Source organism: Euprymna scolopes, chromosome 23, assembly GCF_053919585.1.
Source record: "Euprymna scolopes isolate OS-2025 chromosome 23, ASM5391958v1, whole genome shotgun sequence".
NCBI lineage: Eukaryota > Metazoa > Mollusca > Cephalopoda > Sepiida > Sepiolidae > Euprymna > Euprymna scolopes.
This window is the reverse complement of record NC_136504.1, coordinates 11,524,253-11,538,327: the sequence shown is the minus strand read 5'-3', so window position 1 is coordinate 11,538,327 and position 14,075 is coordinate 11,524,253. Positions and strand designations below refer to the sequence as shown.

General features: G+C 31.4%; 1 long non-coding RNA gene across 1 annotated transcript; it reads left to right on the top strand.

The window, feature by feature from the left end:
* Positions 1 to 9,042: 9,042 nt before the first annotated feature.
* LOC145245689 (uncharacterized) lies at positions 9,043 to 13,433 on the top strand. The gene is made up of 3 exons (XR_013863007.1): positions 9,043 to 9,330; positions 11,781 to 11,810; positions 13,353 to 13,433. It is a non-coding gene; the product is annotated as an uncharacterized LOC145245689 (long non-coding RNA).
* The last annotated feature ends 642 nt before the right edge of the window (positions 13,434 to 14,075 follow it).

Sequence of the window (14,075 nt, the reverse complement as noted above, 5' to 3'; positions counted from 1 at the left end):
AGTTTTGGATGACGGACCGACAGCGTGCTACCCCCGTCGATTAAAAAAAGTGTTCCGGTAAAAATTTCCGAGTACGACAGGAACATTCCGGATCTCAACAGAAAGATTCCCGAGTTCGACAGGATACACCTGAAGAAAGACGGAGATTGCATCGTGAAAATAACACTCAATATGAGAATAGTAGTCTGAAGAATCCAAATAATACGAGCAACACATGGACCACTGATATTGAATTTCTTTAAAACAGTTAAAAATACTATAATATAATATTGTCAAACCGAAGGTTGACACGAGAGAGTTTTGACATACTTACATCCGACAGACGGATGCATACCGAAGGACAGACACACTGACAGTTAAATACGTAGGAATCGACGTACGGATGAGTCAACGTACTGGAGGGTCGACAGATCGATGGTAAGATACATGATAATATTTCAAAGAATCTTTTCAATGGTGTAAAAGATGTTTAAATCCTATAAACTATTTTATAACTTTTTTTGCAAAATTTAGTAAGAATATCAAGTACTATAATTTATATTAAATATGATGTAGACCAGATTGTCATGGTGTCTCTTCATAATAAATTATAATACTAACTAGTATTACAGTATTTTACTATCCGTATGGCGTTTAGTAAAACTGAAACTGTTAGTACTTTCTTATTTAGAGAGCTCTGTCAGGGGAGGTAACTATGGCTATAACATTACACATATATCTTATGTTTTAGATCCATTTTTATCGATGTTTCTAATAATTTTTTTCCTTCTTTCTTGCAGATCCTGATTTTTGACAATTTGATTAAGAATGAAAAGAACAGTTTTACTTTTCGTATGAAACAAAACGAAACAACATTTAAAAAGTAATAAAATCTTAATCAAACAATATGTTCATGTCTTTGTTATTTTTTATTATTATATTATTATGTTTCATTGATGAATTAAAAGAATTTCATGTTCATAGACTTGTGTTAATGGTGTGTGAAAACGTGAAATATTTACTTGGTTATAAGCATCAAAATTTACCTTGTTGGTTCAGTATATTAAGAATATCGATCCTTGAATCATATTAAAGTTACCTCCCTTGAACTATGCTAGCGACGAGTGAAGATTACTTTTTACTTATATTATTATTCTTTATTATCATTATAATAATGTTTTTTTCTGTTTTCTTACAATTTTACAATTTTTAACAATTTGATTAAGTATAAAAAGAACATTTTTTTAAAACACTTTTTGTATGAAACAAAACAATTTAAAAAGTAATAACATCTTAATCAATCGATATGTTCGTGAGTTTGTTTTTATAATATTACTAGCATGGGTACCCGGCGTTGCTTGGGTTGACATGAAGTTCCGTTTGAAACACGCCTGCTATACTAATCATTTCCATCATGGGTAACGTGGATACCTCCACAACAATTTCAAAAATAAAAGAACGGATAAAACATGTAAATGCAATCGCCCCCAAAAGAAGTATCTGATACCCTCTCCATCAGAGATTTCGGTAGAAGGGATCACTGTCCTAAGAAAACTCACGATTTTGTGAACCTAAAAAAATAACGTTTATAAACATTAATGCGTGCATTTATTTTTCATTTTGGTAAATGTGTAGTTTAGCAGCGCATGTTATTTGCCAGACTAAAAAAAATAAAAATAAAATAAAATAAAAATAATGTAAAAACTATTTATTTTTTTTATATAAAACACATTGTTAAACCCAAAGGCTTACATAAAACCAGAAAAAATTAACTTTTATGTTTTTTTTTTATCATTTATATTTATTATTCGAGGCCGCTATATTGCTTTTTAAATTTGGCCTTTTAAGCTCTTTAATGAACTATGTTTTTGGCCGCCATGTTTTTTTCGTAATGAAAGAGCGTAAAAAGGACACATTTTGCCTTATAAAAGCCAATCCGCCGAAACTAAAAAGGGCCAAATTTTAAACGTGTAAGGCGTGCACACTTAGTCTAATAAAAAATGATAAAAAACCCATAAAAATGATTTTTTTTGTTGTATTTCAGCCTTTGGGTCTAATAATGTTTTATATAAAATAAATAGTTTTTATAATCTTTTTGTCTGTCAAATAGTTTACGCCGCTAAACTACACATTTACCTTTGTTTTTTGTAAGGCCACTTTTTTTGTAAATAAAGGAAATTTGAAATTTGCTTTTTGGGGGAGGGGGCTTTTCGATTTGCTTTTTTATTGGTCGTTTTATGTTTCTAATGTACCCCCCCCCCAAATTGAATTTGTCATATTTTTGGCTTTGTTTTGTTTATTAAATTATTAGGTGAAAGTAGAGAATGATCTCATAAAAAATAAATTTATCGTCATTTTATGTTTCCAATGTTATTCCCCCCAGTTTCCCCCCCTTCAATATCCAAACGTGAAAAAATGCTAGAGGTGACATGTCTCGTTGAACGCTTGGTGATCAAAAAGTGGGTGCTTATTTTACGTTAAATTTATATAGAAAAGTGACCCCCACTCTAACATGTTATTATTTTTTTCAAAATTTCTTCTCTCATAATATTTATAAAGGCTGTTTAATAATATGTATAAAGACTGACAAAAGTAGATCTCCATTTTTTTAGGGGTTAAACGCCGCTGGGTCACGTCGTATTAAGTTACCTTTTTAATTAGAAAACTAAGTTTGTAATCGATGAAATTAACGCGAACAAAGAAAAAAAGTGTAAATTGTGGAATTTAGAGGGTGGGGGGTAGTAGATCTTTATTTTTTAGGTATTAAACGATATTGAATTATGTGATAAAAAGTTTCCGATTTCTGTATTGCTGTAAGGAATAAAATAAACACACAAATGAAATATTTCAGTTTTTTCGTAAGTGTTTTTCTTTTTGAATATTAAAAAAAACAACAACAATAAAAGCCAACCATTTTTTCTATCTACACGGAATTATTTTTCCAGCTAGAAACTTAATGAAAATGCCAAATGATATTTGGTAAACGCTTTTTTAAGGATAGCATCTATGGGCAAATAACTCTAAAAACGTTTAAAAAAGTCACTGTTGGAAATATTAATTCCAAAATAAATTTAATTAAATATATTATCAATATAATTGTTGTTTAAAATTTATTGAATAAAAATTTTAAATAGAATACTTCAAATAATTCTCTCGCTAAAAACATTAACTAAGATACCGCTATTTAGTAAAATCAATTTTTCTTAATGTCACCCGTCTTGCTGAATCCACTGTGAAAAATTTCCCCCACTCTTTATATGTGCCTAAATCAAAACATAGATTCCATGAACAAAGTTTCTTTCTTAGAACTGCACGCCTGTGGAACTCTGTTCTGTCTGCCTGCTTCCCACCTGACTACAACTTGGATGTCTTCACGGCCAACGTTAACAAATTCCTAATGAACCGCCCCTTAAGTAAATACTTCATCCAATCTCCACACTAACGTACTGTACTTGCAATAACCCTTATCCCTGAGTGGTTTCCGGGCCTTGATAAGTGCTGACCACCGTGTAAAAAAAAGCTCATATGCAAATAAGGTGATCTCTTAATTGTATATTTTTCCAAGTATCATATAGAAATAAATGAAAGGCACGTTTTGTATATATTAATCAAATTCTACACGAACATAAAAAAAACAAACAAAAAAAAACAAAAAAAAACAAACAAACAAATAAACAGAAATACGAATTTATATATATATATAGATTAAGTTTTATTGATTAATTAAAAAATTGCACGTTCATAGACTTGTGTTAAACGTCTGTGAAAACGGGAAATATTTATTTGGTACTAAGCTTTAAAATTTACCTTGTTGGTTCAGTATATTCAGAATATCCATTCCTGAATCATATTTAAGCTTTCTCCCTTGAACTGTTGGAATGTAATGTTATATTTACAGCACTATATTAAACACATACCTCAAACAAATCATCTGAACGAATAAGAAAACGTATTAAAAACCAAGTAAAATTAACATCGCTTTTACATTTAACATTTATAACGAAAAGCAACACAAGGTTTTACTCGAACTTCTAAACTAGAAAATAAATACTTAACTTAGATTCTGGACGGCAAGACGGATTAGCAAACAGCTGGCTATTTCAACGTGCCGCTTTAATATTTGTTGTATTAGGTCTCATACAACACAAAATAGGTTCAACTTATTTTACATCAACAAATGTGTTCTCCATGACGAGTCTAGGAACACATATCTATCTCGACTGGGACTAAAACTTTCTAACGTCGATTTTTTACGTAGAAATTATGCGTTTGTTAACGTTAACCTGTATAACGTTGACGTTACAAACAAAGAAAAGAAATAACTAAAAATCCGGATCGGCGTGTTTTCTTTCTTACAAAACATTTTTATTAGCGTTACTTTTGGCACCACTTAAAAAGTCCCTCCCTACCCCTATCCATTTTAGCCTGGCAGCGTTTCTCTTTCTTCCTACCGCATGCTGGGCACAGACGGTCATCTTTGTTTTTACGTACGTCTCCTTCAGTACCGACTTTGTTTCTCTTTCCTTCGACTACATGTCGGCTACAGCTTCGACCTTATATGTCCATTTACTTCGACATCGCACTTTTCTTCTGTTAACCACGTGGTGCATTTACCTCCTATTTCTTTTCGCGCACACTTCCTAATCCACCCCTTTTTCCCTTTGAACATTAACACACATAATTCTTATCTAAAAGCATACATTATAAATCAATAGATGTAATACGGACAGACATGTATTGCCAGGGTAGCATATGGAAAGTGCATTTGTAAATATAAAATAAGTACAACTTACTTTGTGTTTATGAGAATTATTCTGTACACGACTGTTATAACAAAAAGAAAAATTGCATGTTGAAATGGTCAGCTATTTGTTAGATAGGTCTTACTTCCCATAAACTATATTTGGTGTAGGAAACGTTATTTAACATGTAGAAGTGCTGAGTTATTTCCCTTAATTTTATTCTTGAAGGAAAAAAAGTATCGAGAATTTACGATCGTTGGATCTCGCAGAATCAAGAATATCTATCGATTCTCCGGATATCTATTTACCTATTTTAAAAGAGTAGAAAAATCATGTATTTTATGTTTTGTACGACGTTACGTTATAGTCTACACTTATCTATACTTATTTTTATATACATACATATGCATACACACACATATACTTATTTATTTACTTGTATGTATATGTATATACTTATTTATATACATAATATATATATATATTATATATATACATATATATGTGTTTTCCTTCTAATTAATTAAAGATTGTAAGGCAACAAAAGATTTATTTTGATTTAAAAACAAAACCAGATTGTAGATGTTCGTCATTAATGTGCAACATGCTACTTGAAAGTTTTCATAAACAGTTGAAAATGGTCGACAATTGAAAAGCAAAATGAGAAAACGATGTAAGAAGAAAATATTTAACACCGCCTCCTTCCGTTGTTACGAATAAATTTCTAAATAATAATATTACTATTTAGAAAACCATTTTAAACATGGAGAGGGCATGGGCTTTGTTAACTATTCTGTGTCTTTTCTCTATGAATGAAGGGAAAATTTTATTTTAATTATAAAATAATTCGTGGGTTATTAAATTTTGCTGTAAAAGAAGGAGATGCAAATAAAAATAATAATAATAATAATAATAATAATAATAATAGTAGTAGTAGTAATAATAATACTAATAATAATAATATTAATAATAATAATAATAATAATAATAATAATAATAATAATAATAATAATAATAATAATAATAATAAGAATTTGTAGATTAACAATCTCAGCTAAATACCCATTACAAAATAAAATATTATTTCTATAGGTGATTACGTGTGAAACTCTTAAAAAAAACTTGACGGGAAGGAAAGCCATCGTTTTAGCATTTAGAGTGTAAGATCAATTTCGAATATATAATTAACGTAAAATAATCATAATTTCTGTGTCATTCTAATTCTTTATTATCGTTAACTAAATTGATTTCCAATGAATTAAGTTCGATTAGCAATGTCGTAAAACCATGCGTAATCGCTTAAAAAAGTAGACATCCCACTCAAAGGAACGCACATAATTTCTTTCTAATAGAAAAAATATTTTGTTTTTAGTTAACTGCCCTAACACACTAGAATGTTTCGGAAAAAGACGTTTATTTTACGTTAAATTTATGTGGGAATATGATCCTGCACTTTAAATTCCTAAATAATATTGCATTTATTTTTTTATAATTATGAGTGTTTGTAGGTAAATTTAAAAAAAAATTAAAAGTTACGTGTAAAACGGTGTTCATGTAAATACTGTATTCTAATGAAATTATCACCGTTTTTTTTACTTTCGTTTTCATTTTTCGCCAATCGAAATTATAACTTTTTGTTGCGAAAAATTCGATTCTGCACTTTTTAGGCCATTACAATCTGAAAACTAGTTTCGCATATAATGATCGCCTCTTTCGAACCAGATAGTGTTTTAAGAACAGATAACAGATTTTGCTTGTTTTTAATTTTTGCCATGTTCATGTTTCTGAAGTTATAAAATAGTTCCTTTTCAAAAGTCATAAAATATACCACCTCTTTCTACTACTAACCCTAAGTCCAGGTGATAATACGAAAAATAAAGCGATTACTTGTGGGTTTATGATTTTGCCAACTGGGATTGGGGGTCGGTTGTAAAAAAATTCAGTTAACGACTTTAGAACAATTAGAATGCTCCTGAAACAAGTGATCATTTTACGTTAAATTTATGAATTTAGGAAAATTGGGCAACAGAAAAATGGGAACGGAAGAAAGGGCAACGGAAAAAGGGTAATTTTGGCCAGTTAGGAAAAAAGGGATATTATTGAATAAATTTCGATTAAAAATTTTTTTTAAAGATATTGTTTTAAGAAGAGGGCCCCCAACCTCCCATTCATCACCCTAATTTTAACAATATTAATATATTACTTGTTATATTTTGTGTTTTCGAACTCGGGAATTTTTCTGTTGAACTCGAGAATTGGCACTCGAGAATTCGGTCGGAGGTTACATCGATCGAAACGTTAATAAAAATGTATATTAATTTTATTTCTTGAGCACTATTATTCTCATTTTTTTAGTTGCTGTTTCACGACATCTCAGCCAACTATTCCTCTGGCCTTCATCAGGTGGTAACCACGACGGGATAGAAACTCTGAATCTCCTGACTGCATTCACAAACAATTCCTGCCTTCCGTAGTCGTCGTCGTCTCACCACGTTTTGGCCAGGTAACCCTCTGGCCGGCTTTGGGTAGGATTGAAACCGCTATCTTCAGATAATTTTCACCGGGAACCGTAGAGAGTCAACGTCTCTGTCCACTGCGCCACAGGCAACGAAGTTCGATTAAAGTTGAATTTTATGGTCTTATGAATTCATGCTTATTTAATATCTGATCCATGGTCGGGTCCGTACCGAATGGTATATATATTATTTTAATTGGAATTCATTATTGAGATGAGTATTATTTATATTAATTTTTATTTATTGCGGATTATTATCCTCATCTTTTCGTAGTTGTTTCACGACGTTTCGGCCAACAATTCCTCTGGCCTTCATCAGAAATAAAATTAATAAAATAATACTCATCTCAATAATGAATTCCAATTAAATAATATATAAAAGTGTAGTATCTGTTCTGATGCTTCATTTCACATATTCTCTTCTCATTAAATGAACGAGAAATCCTTCTAGACTGAGGCAATCTAAACTTTTGTTCGGACCCAAAGTCTCCCTTTGTTTGGAGCTGGTTATTCCTCAGATTAAAACTTCACCCTCTAGGGGAAGCAAGTAAATAGGAACACTCAACATGAGAACAATAGTACGAATCATGTTCAAAACTCATAAAAATCAATTTTATTTGGTTTTACAGAACTCTTAACATTTTAAGATATTTTTTAAAATATAATTTCAGGGAGGGGTAGCCGCTTTTTAAAAAGACTCGAGCTATTTTCAATCGATATTCATAAATTTATTGTTAGATATCCATGTATGTTTTTAACAGACAAAGCAAGAAAATAAAACTTGCCCGTTGGTTTAAAATCTTTTAACTGTGAACGCTCTGAAGAGCATCATCTCGATATTTGGCAAGTAGATGCGAAAAAATACTTAAACATTTGATCAGGCTTCAGAGGCACCGTAGAAATCACTAAGTCTAAGCATAAGTAAAGGATACAGGCAGAATCAAAGAATATTTTAAGCTAAAAAGTTTTCACACGGAAGTATGAAAATTCAAAATTTCATTTCAAACTCAATTCAAAGCTAAGCCTTTACACAAGGTTTTGTCCATCCCTTGCTATATTTGTTAATGCTGAGTGACGGGGCAGACAAAAACCCACCGGACAAAATCCAACTGGACAAAAGCATAAACACATAAAATAAATAAATTAAAGGTTAAAAAACAACTTTTTAGATTCTATTTTTATTTAATTAGCAATAATGCTTGATATTATGTTTCTTGACAAAATGTTTCTTTAATTTCAAACAATTTTTGCGTAGATAAACTGCATTCTTCTATAGATTACCTACCGAATTTTCACAAAGTTTCAAGTTTTGTTTTGTCTATTTTACGCAAATAAAAAAATTACATCTTATTTGGATGTTATTATGATCCATAGAGTTTAGTTTTACTAATAGTTTTAAAACAATAAATATTTATCATAAGTACAAGCAATGGAAAATTAAGTTTAAAAAATATTAAAAGAATCGATTTTGGAATCGGAAATTAGGAACAAATTTGTCAGATTCCGATACCGATTAATAAATATATATTTCAAACAATTTTATATATATATATATATATATATATATATATATATATATATATATATATATATATATATATATATATATATATATATATATATATATATAAAGAGAGAGAGAGTGAGAGGAAGTGCAAGTGAGGGATGGAGGGAGAGAGAGAAAGAGAGAGAGAGAGAGAGAGAGAGAGAGATGTTTGTGTTCTGAAGACATGTTACAACGTATTTCACCTCTTATAGTTTTCGCTAATCGTCTTAACATGAATTATTTGTTTGAAACTAAAACTGTGACGCCAGTTTAAAAGTCATAAAATATTTCTTAATTAATCCCAACATATAATATGAGATTAATCTCCGAGGAGATAAACCTTTGTTATTGAATTCATTCAATGAAAATGATTAATATATATAAACAGTCATGAAATTGTGAAGAATCAATCGCAAATTTTTGATTGAAGAGATCGATTGACCATCGGTACATACTGTATCAAACAACTGAAGCAGTTGACGTCCATTTTAAACCAGTGAAAATGAAATTCGTGGCTGTTTTGATGATGTTTGTCATCTTTTCGATGAGTAAGTAGAAATTGATTGAAGTTTCATAATTCATTTTCGAAGCGAAAAACAAAAATATCTCACTTTCCTTTCATTATTTAAATCTGGAGACAATTTCGAACCGGTCCGATTCTGTGTTGAAATCGATTACTTTAATTCATTAAAACATTACGTGATTTTTCTTCCGTAATTTTCCCGGCTAAAATCCAAATATAAAGTTTAGCATGGGTTCGAATAACCTATATATTTAGTTTCATGTATCTAGACCAAAAACTGACAGAGGAGTTTGGTAGGAAAATCAAAAAAACATAATATATACATATATATACGCATACATAAATATATATAGAAAGAGGTTTGTGTTTACTATAACCTTTTTACACAAATATTACACAAGTGTACATCATGTAGAATATCTGCATGAATATAATTACATGCAATAGTTAACTAAAGATGATCATCTCATGAGAAAACCGAAAAAAAAAAAAAAAAAAACAACTAATAGGGAATTAAAAAAGTGAATGTTTAAAAGAATATGCAAATTAGATCTTTTGCAGATGAATGACAATTCCACAACCCATATATAAGAAAGTCGCATTTTCTTTTGAAATAAATAGAAATAAGAAGGATTTAATATGATTATCCATACACACACAAAACAAATTTATAGGGGTATATGTATATATCTATATTGGAATTAGAAACCTCCGTCCAGTTTCGAAAGATTATGGATACCCTCTGTAAGGGTAGTTTTGCAAAGGTTGCGCAATCTCCAACCACACATCTCCTGAATCGGTACTGCTCGAGTTCAGTGGCAAGCAGTGCTAAACTATTCGAAACAATGCCGAGATAAGCGAAGATAACATATCGCACATGGAATTCCAAAATGGTCATCAATTTTAGTGTTGACCAGGCTCAATGTTGCATAACTTCTGTGATGTAATGGGAATCGGTGTCTCAACATGATTATACCGTATTTTTAAATAGATAATGGGCTTTAAATATCAATGTCAGTGGGACAAATAACTCTATTTCATATGTGTATAGATAGATAGAGTTTATTGTGATGTATTCCCTGTTTAGAATGAAATACTGTAAATTCAATTCTACAATATCTTGATATATATATATATATGCATATCTATCTATCTATCTATCTATCTATCTATCTATCTATCTCTCTCTCTCTCTCTCCCTCTCTCTCTCTCTCTCTCTCTCTCTCTCTCTATATATATATATATATATATATGTATGTATGTATGTATGTATGTATGTCTGCTTAAAACTTTCGACAGAGGCGACGGATTTTTACAAAATCGGTATCGTTTTGAAGTGTAACCCTTCGAACGACAAATATCGAAAAATTGGCTAAAAACATTAATTCCTTCACTCTGAACTGGGCATTTTTTCTACAGAGGGAGGGGGTCGCTTTTTTGCCGATATCTTCAAAAGTCATTTCCTCTTTTCGATTCACTAGCCTTATATTAAAACCTACGTCACTTCCGCTGTGGCGATAGACGCAATGGCAAAGACGTCATTTTTTTCACTTTCTTTTCCTCCTCCGCGGTACGTGTTCGAGCATTCCTGCCTACTATCACTATTTTATTTCTTATTTTTATTTTTTGCTGAACACACACCTCCAAACACCCGGGCACTCATGGTAGTATATATATATATATATATATATATATATATATATATATATATATATATATATATATATATATATATATCAATTAAAATGAATGGCTCTCGTCTTGGGGAGGCCTCAAGTTTTGACAGGCTTCTGGGCTTGACCTTTACTCCTGATCTTAAATGGAATACGTACATCAAATCTGTTGCCAAGGCCGCTGGAAAAATGGTCGGATCTTTCTATCGATCCAGTAGATATCTCACTGCTGATGCAATTCTCTATCTATAAAAGAGCCAAATACGTCCAAGGATGGAGTACTGTTGCCACATATGGGCAGGAGCTGCTAGAAAAGCCTTGTCCTGCCTTGATAGGGTTCAAAATAGACTTCGTGGCCTGGTGGGAGATGTCCTTTTCTCTTCGCTGCAACCTCTGTCACAGAAGAGATGTTGTGAGTGTGTCTCTGCTTTATCGTTATTTTCATGGAAAGTGTTCAACTGCATTTTCGATTCTAGCTGATGGCACCGAAGTCATATATACAGAAAAAAATCTTTGAAATCAACTATTTACTAGGTATAATATAATAAGTAAAACACAATCTAAAACGCACGAAACGTACATGAATTAAAATATCATATTTAAGCGTATTTTACGACCGGGCAACGCCGGGTTGCTTGTTGATATACTATATAAAGAGTTGTGGGATAAATTAAATACTCATCTGAACACTGACTATATGTTTAATTATATGCGCTTTTCATATGTAAAAAGATGTCTTCTTTGTTACTGAGTTGTAAATTTATTTCACTAAAATATAAATTATTTCTATTCTGTTTTGCAGTTCCTGGAAGTTTCTCATTTGATGATGAGAGTAAGTGATAATATTTCCTACTGTTTTCTTTAAGTGTGTCATAACGATTATATTTTTAAAATAATGCCCAAGAGTACATAAGTCTGCAGTCCCTCGACTACGTGTACAGAAGCAGTTTTTGTTCACTTTATTGTGTAAAATATGTATTGAATTTAGCAATTAAACAACATATAAAAGGTCGATATGCTGTAAAATTAAAAAAAACTATTTATTTCATACTTAAACCTGACTAATAAAATGATATTTCAAGCTTAAGACTGACCCAAAACTGTTATTTCAAAATGAATACTAACCAACAGAATGTGTTTTTAAACTTAAGACTGACAAGCAAACGTGGAAGAAAGAAGGATATGCCTTATGTTATCATTCACTGACAAAAATATATAATTTAACCAATGACATAGTTTTACATAAACTTCCTCTTCTTCACCATGACAGTGCACTAGTTGGGCAAGAATTTATGAGAGAAAGTTTTTTTCCAAAATGAAGACAGTGTGAAAATCTATCAAGCGAGCACAAGGAGAGAAATATTAATCATATGATTGATAGACTAGGTAAGAAACATCGAAGGTTGTGGGAGCCAATGGAAAAAAGAAGGCACGAGAAAAAATCCACACGACTGAAAAAAAGAAATAACAAATGAATCTTGGAACAAAACTAACATAGAAATATTTGTTAGGAAGACTATCAGTATAAGCAAAATTTATTACTAGAAAAAAAAATATCCCGGGAATGTTTCTGTCGAACATTCCCGAGTTCAACAAGATACAACTGAAAAAAAAAAATCGGAGGTTATATCGACCAAAACGTTGTGAACATCGCACTCAAGATGAGAACAGTAGTTCGATGAATCAAAATAATACGAAATCAAGCAGACTTTCACATCAAATTGATGTTTTTTTTTAGATGTACTGAAGCATTTCTTTAAGATGTTCTGTTGTTTATCCGTCATAATAAAGTGTCATATTCGTTAGTATGTCATGCTAACATTCGAAATGAAATTTTAGTTGGTCTGTCACAATTAAGATGAAACTGACGTTTTCGTTAGTCTATCACCATTAAGATAAATCTGGCATTTCCATTAGTCTGTCAAAATTAAGATTAAACTGGCATTTTCGTTGGTCTGTCACAATTAAGATTAAATTGGCATTTTCGTTGATATGTCACAAGATTAAAGTAGTATCTTCGTTGATCTGTCTCAATTAAGACTAAACTCTCATTTTCGTTAATCTGTCACTATTAAGAAAAACTGGCATTTTCGTTGGTCTGTCACAATAAAGATTTAACTGGCATTTTCTTCGTTATGTCACAATTAATATTAATCTGGCATTTTCGTTATTCTGTCACAATTAAAATTACTCTGGCATTTCCGTTGGTCTATTACAATTAAGATTTAACAGGCTTTTTCCTTGGTCTGTCAAAATTTACATTAAACTGGCATTTTCATCGGTCTGTCACAATTAAAATTTAACACGCGTTTTTTTGTGGATAATCGTGTAGATTGAATGAATACACTTTAATATTTGATGTTTCTTTTCATAGGATTCTGCCCACCACCTGGTTCGCAGGCTGGAAAGCATCGTCAAGAACCCTGCAAAAGTAATCAGGATTGTTATTATAAAAGTAAGTATAAGCATATGATCCCATAAACATCTCATTATAAAAAATCATGCAAGTTTTCTGGAGACAATTAAATATCTATGAAGGCTGATAAAACATATGCAGATTTATAAGTGGTGATTCATTAATAATAATAATAATAATAATAATAAAAATAATAATAATAATAATGATGATGATGATGATGATGATGATGATGATGATGATGATGATGATGATGCACGGAACAGGCAGAAGAGATCAAAGGAATCCGGAAGATGAGAAACGTTAAAATAACTAATAGTAGGAACGCTAGGAACCATACCGAAAAACTTTCCGCCCCCTTTTTCGTGAGTCGCTATAAACAGGCACCACGCCAAATAAATGAGGGTCAAGGAGGATAGAAAGACCAAGGAGAGAGAACACTAACCAGACCTCCGCTGGATGAGTGCAGGAGGACTGGGACCTTGCGGAGGCTTGTTGCCATCCAAATTTCAGAGAAGATCAATGGTCGTTGACAATGATGAGTCAATTATAAGCGGCTGTTACGATAACGCAAATTCATATGCAATGGTTATCAAAATAGTTGGAGGGTACTGGAACTCTGGGGAGACTTGTTGTCACTCAGACTCCAGAGAACACAACAAGTTGGTTTCAAAGGGAAAT